The sequence below is a fragment of the Hetaerina americana genome, unplaced genomic scaffold (assembly GCF_022747635.1).
Source record: "Hetaerina americana unplaced genomic scaffold, ioHetAmer1.1.p SCAF_4, whole genome shotgun sequence".
In the NCBI taxonomy this organism is placed as follows: Eukaryota; Metazoa; Arthropoda; class Insecta; order Odonata; family Calopterygidae; genus Hetaerina; species Hetaerina americana.
Genome location: NW_027286985.1, coordinates 31291454 through 31297255, shown reverse-complemented (window position 1 = coordinate 31297255; position 5802 = coordinate 31291454). Strand labels below are relative to the sequence as shown.

The 5802-nt window shown below is 39.7% G+C and overlaps 1 protein-coding gene across 1 annotated transcript in view; it reads left to right on the top strand.

Moving 5' to 3' along the window:
* Positions 1 to 531: 531 nt before the first annotated feature.
* MetRS (methionyl-tRNA synthetase 1) overlaps positions 532 to 5802 on the top strand; it is a 47659-nt gene continuing 42388 nt past the window's right edge. Inside the window, exon 1 of the mRNA XM_071590627.1 lies at positions 532 to 596. The gene's annotated coding sequence lies outside the window, so the exon portion shown is untranslated. The remainder of the gene's footprint in view (positions 597 to 5802) is intronic.

The following is a 5802-nucleotide window of genomic DNA, read 5'->3' as shown; positions in this document are numbered from 1 at the left end:
GTTTCATTTTAAGAGGTGTGTTGCCACAACACTTAGTACGCATCGCACGTATCTATTGATAGAAGATCGATCGTAGAAATGCTCTCGATATCAAGGATTTTAGTCGATCGAGATCTCGAAGTTTGGTAGTCTTAAAATGGCGTCGTAAACAATTAGTACGGTAATCGTGATTTACTAGAGGGAGCATTTTAGTTATTTCGAGTGTAAGAATTCTTTCAGAAATGGATCGGGGTCAAATTATTTTCAATGATGGCAGTTCTCCCCTGTTTTCAATTGATCGAACCGGGGAAAGTAAGATACGTCCCGGCAAGAGCCGTGGGAGAGGAAACTTTTATTCACCTTACAACAGTTCACCCCGTGGTGGGCAAAATTCTAGTTCTCCCGGTCATAGTTCTGGCCAGGATAGTCCAGATTTCCTTCCGTTTGGGTATAGCAGCCCAAAAAATAGTTTTGGCAGTGGGCGAGGTAGAGGACAATGGAATAGAGGACCTGGAAAAAGACGGTTTCATGGTAATAATGGCGGTCAGGGAGGTTATAAAGGAAATATGAGCCCCTTCCAGTCCAATAGAGGCAGATTTTCATCTTCGAATCGAGGGGTACACCATATATATATTATTTTGCATGCAAACGCATTTCTAGTACTAAAATGAGTGTATGACTTTTGAACACCTTCCCTTCCCTGAAAGTTTCTGATACATATTTTTATTGCATTTATGAGTTGTAGACGTTGAATATACATATTTTATAACATCACAAGGCAGCTTTCAGTGCCTTTAATACTTTTTGTTCGTTTGGTTGCAGAAAAGAGGTGGCAATTCATACCATGGTAATGTCGCAGATATTTCACTCTACTACCACCAATCAATGGTGGAAGATCCATGGGCAGCGTTAGAGGAAAAACTGAATATAAGTAGCCCAAAGCTCGACAGTAAAAGAGTTTCGGAGGGTAATAAAGTTGTTCCAGTTGGTTTTTCACTGAGCGATTCTGACTCTCTTTCTTCTTCATGTAATACTTTAACGTACGGGAGTCAAGGAGATGAGAGCGTAGACTCCGGAAGTGATGAATCGTCCTCGTAGGGCACGTGCAGGTGTTTTTCAAGTATAGAAACTTCTATAATTATTTTAGGAAGACAATGATATTTATTGGCAGTTCGGTAATATTTACCGATCGATGCTAGTTAAACAATGGACTAATTTGTGCAATTAAGTGTCATTTTGAATGAAAAATGGATGTGTTGCAGCATGAAGTGCACTTTACCATGTTGAATGTTTCTTTGACAGAAATACATTATTTTTCAAAGTAACACTTGTTATAGTGAAGGGCAGAAAAGTCTATGGTCACCGTGATGTATACCGTGTCCGTTGTACATTTGCGGAATCAGTTGAATTTATCGGCAAGGACTTGTGTGTGGTCAAGTTCCGAAGTAAACGTGACTCACCAGTGTGAAAGCGTTCTCTTCAAACATTGTGCAATGGATACTTCACCCACACTACAAAGAGGCCGTGTCCTATTCTAAAATCAATCCAACAGTACAAATATTGTAAATGTTTCATCCTCACGATCATTAGTTTGCTTTTATTTTGCATGGTAGATCATGATGAATGTCTGGGGTACCAAATGACTTCAGTCCGTTGATTAATTCTTTGTGCTTAGGGCTAGGGCACAGCAGTGGATTGATGAAGTAAGTAGTTCACTGAGTGCATAATAATCTTTGGTATCAGTTATTGCATTGTTGCGTGCATGCTGCTATTGTTCATTATCAGACATTATTTTCTGTATGGTAGTTAATGTGCAGTTTGATTGTGGCATAATTAATTTGATGGTATTCATTGTAGCTGCCTATTAAGGTGTGAATAGGCAGGTTTATTTAATACTATATCAAACTAATGATTGTACTAATTGAAAGAATATAATTTTTAAATCTTGTTAGAAAATGAATAAAATTTAACTAACAAAATTCTTACTGTACTTATTTAAGTTATATCCATGTAAAATTGCATTCATACTTCTTCTTTGGTTGTTTCTCTTTTGGTGATATCAGCTTTGTGAATATTCAGTGACTTTGTGAATATTCAATTATCTTCTTCCTTAACAGTGGTTTTTTAATGAAAGGTCAGTATTCACACTGATAAGGCAATCTTCTATAAGATTGTGTCTGGAAATTTTTTCCTTCTGAGAATTTTTCACTTACTCATAGAATATACAAAATCTTACCTTGATTTTCTTTTTCTTCATTGAAGACCATGCGACTACTGACACCATATACAATAAATATCGGTCTATCATTGAGTTTAATAAACTTGATTCTCTTAAGTGCAAAGTGAGCCAATTCCCCATGCATCAAACCATTATATCTAAACCTTATGCATCAACTTCGGGTTGATTTCTGTGTTTTATGTATATGTATCTTCGAAATAGAAACCTTTTTGGCTACGCACATATAAAAACACTGATATAGATTTTTAAAACAAAGAAAGGACACACATGTAGTTTCAATGGCACGGCTGTCATTATCAGAATGCCGTTCTCGTGGAAGAGCAGAGAGGATATGGGTGGGGGAACAGTGAAGGAAGGAGAGGTAAAGGAGGAACAGTTAACAGACCAGGGGTTGGGGAGGGATATGTAGATGTTATTGGATGGATTCAATGGGCTTGATTCAGTCAGGTTGGTTTAAATGACTGGAGCACCCAGATATGCAGCTTCTCATGGGTTCTCATCTTTATGCTACTTGCAGATTTGGGAAGGGTTTTACTCACGGAAACAGAAAAGCAGTTTTTGAAAGATTGGTCGTGGGAAGCAGTGTTGAGTAGGGATGGGATAATCAAGGAAGATGGGAGATTTGATGGAATAGAGGTGGTTATTCATGCGGAGGGAAAGGGTAGTTCATTCACTCGTATAGAAGGCAGGGCAGAAGTTACAGGAGAGGCTGAATGCAATGTTTTTTGAGGTGCAGGTGGCATTGGTTTGGGAATTGATAGTAAGGAAGGTGGCTGGTCTCAGAAGATGGCAGCGTGGGTGGTTACATGGTGCGGACAGGGGTGCCTGCAGGTGGTTTTGTCGACTTAAAGATGTCTTGCAAGTTCGACGGGCATTTAAACAAAATGGAGGGACAACGGAGGAATAAAAGTAATGTGGATTGACTGTTTGTAATTATAGGGAAGAGTTCACAGTTCATATGTTTAATTTTTTGGGTCCCAGGGAAGAAATTGGTGATAAGGTTGGGGCATTTTGGGTGGTTTGGTTTGAGGAGAAGAGTGTATTGGGTTAACGGTTTGAGAATTTTACTATTAAGTAGTTTTTAAGGTTGGGAGGGGTGTTGTTGCAGAGATGGAGGCCATGGACTGAGAGTGAGAAAGGGAGTGTTTCGTATATGATGGGAGGCAGCTCTCTCAGGAAATGCAGGTACCCTTCCTCAATATATATATCCATCCCTCCCATCGACTACAACCTTGACATGGTGGAAGGTCTGGTGCATTCCGATGACCCCTAGAGCTGTGCTGGTGGGAGTAATGATAATTGCTACTGGTGTGGTCACCCATGCCATATAGGTGGAAGGTTAGGAGCCAGACGAAAGGTAGTCCACACAGCATCTGTTCCTCAGTGAGGCGGCTCCAAAGGTGCCTGACCCCAGTGGGGCGGCCATTGAATGATATAGTGTCACCTTAAAAACATTATTGAGGAAGGCAACAAACAGGTAACTACCTCAATTATTATTCCCCAAGAAAAGAATGATGGAGAATATGAGTCCTGGCAACTATGGGACACTGCTCAACTAGCCGTGTGTCGTGCCCTGCAGCGGGAGAGGCAAGGCTCCCATGTTCATCATCTCACTAAACCCTTGCAAAGGAAAACCAACAGCAGGAGGACAGAAGATGCAGAGGAAGAAGACCAAATGAGTTAGAGTAGAAACTTGGAATGATGAGGACAGGAAAATTAGAGACTATTAAGTGAGAGATGGAAAGAGGAAATATAGATATTTTAGGTCTATGTGAGGTGAGAGGGAAGGATAGCGGGAATAATTGGAGTGGTAGTGATAGAATAATATACTGAGGGGGAAATGAAAGCCAACGAGGAATTGCCATAATATTGAATAAAGAGGTAGGAAGAAGCGTAGTCAATATAAAACTAGAGGCAGATAGAATATTACTAGTAGAGATAAAAGCAGGACCGATGAACTTGGTCATCATTCAGATATACATGTATGCCACCAAGCAATCATAAGGAGGAAGAAGTCGATGGGATATACAATCAGTTAAGAGGACATAATCATGTGTGTTCCTGCAGGTGAGTGAGGCATGAAGAGTCAGGATGGGCAGTGTTAGGAAGAGGTGTAAGGAAGGGTTGCCCATTATCACTGATGCTGTTGAAAGTATTTGTGGAGGAAATGGTTAAAAAGTCATGGGAAGAGCTGGAAGTAGGATTAAAAGTTGGAGGGGAATTCGTAAAATCAGTTAGGTTTGTTGATGACCAAGCTCTAATCAGTCAGCCAAGGGGTTGTTAGCATTGCTGAGTGAATTTTGAAATTCATGGCGATAGATATGGGATGAGAATCAATATAAGTAGAACAAAGGTAAAGTGGTTTTCCAGAAAGAAAAAGCCTAAGCTAAACATTAAAATATGAGAGCAAAAACTAGAGCAGGTAGAACAGTTTACGTATCTCGGGAGTGTTTTGGACCAACAGGGTCAAAGTAGTAGGGATGTAAGGAGAAGAATTGGGCTGGGCAAAGAGGCTTTCACAAGGAGGAGGGAGTTGATGACAGGGACGTTGAGTAAGGATGTTAAGAAAAGACTTGTCAAAACTTTGATATGGACGTGGTCACTGAAGCAGGATGATAGAAGTAGATAGGAGGCTTTTGAAATGTGGGTGTGGAGAAAGTGGACCGAAAGGAAAACAAATGAGGACGTACTCAAGTAGTTGTATTTAGGGGAGGCAGCCGACAGCTGAGGTCATTTGTACCATAGGGGATGGACAGGAAAGGATGAAGGGTGGAGAGAAACCCAGAATCGGCATTAGCCTACTCTTTACGAAAGGCACCAAGGGGTCCACAGCTTATAGACCATTCATTCATCCGACCAGTCAAAATAGATTGTGTTCTATTGGCAACCTTTCTATGTCAACTTGATATTATCATTGCTCCAAACAGTAGGGAAGTAGATTTGTTCCCAAGAAACTGAAACATTTGGATGAACTATTACATCATAATGATATATTTTTTCCACTTTTATGCTGTGAGCTAAAATGAGGATATACTTCTGGGGCTTCTTGATTCATAAATTGCTTTATGTCATGTGATTAATTGATGGGTACGACACATGCATTACTTTTGTTACTATCCATGGTACCCTCAACAAATACCTGAATATATGCCATACCCTGATTTTCTTTTCTTACAGCATTTTATCACATGAAGTTCTGTGAACTTTTTAAAAATATTGTAACACTCAATTATTTCATATTTCACAGTTTTTCTTAAACTGCTGTCATCGGCAACTATTTCACCATCAGGAAAATTTTACTCTCTCTGTCTTTGTTTAATTGCAGCACCATGATTTGTCCTCTGCTCTGGCATTTTCCACCAAAGAGTAACTTATCTTAATTGAATTAATGGACTAAGTGTTTGATTAGCTTTGGCAAATGCAGCTCATTTTGGATACCTCAAAAATACATGTTATACTTTCAATCTAAATGCACAATTATTGTGTCCAGTAGCGGGTTCCCTGTTCACTTAAGAGACCACAAGTAAGACCAACTTTCTAAATTGTGTAACCACCAATTAATTGTTCAATTGTGGATAATTGCT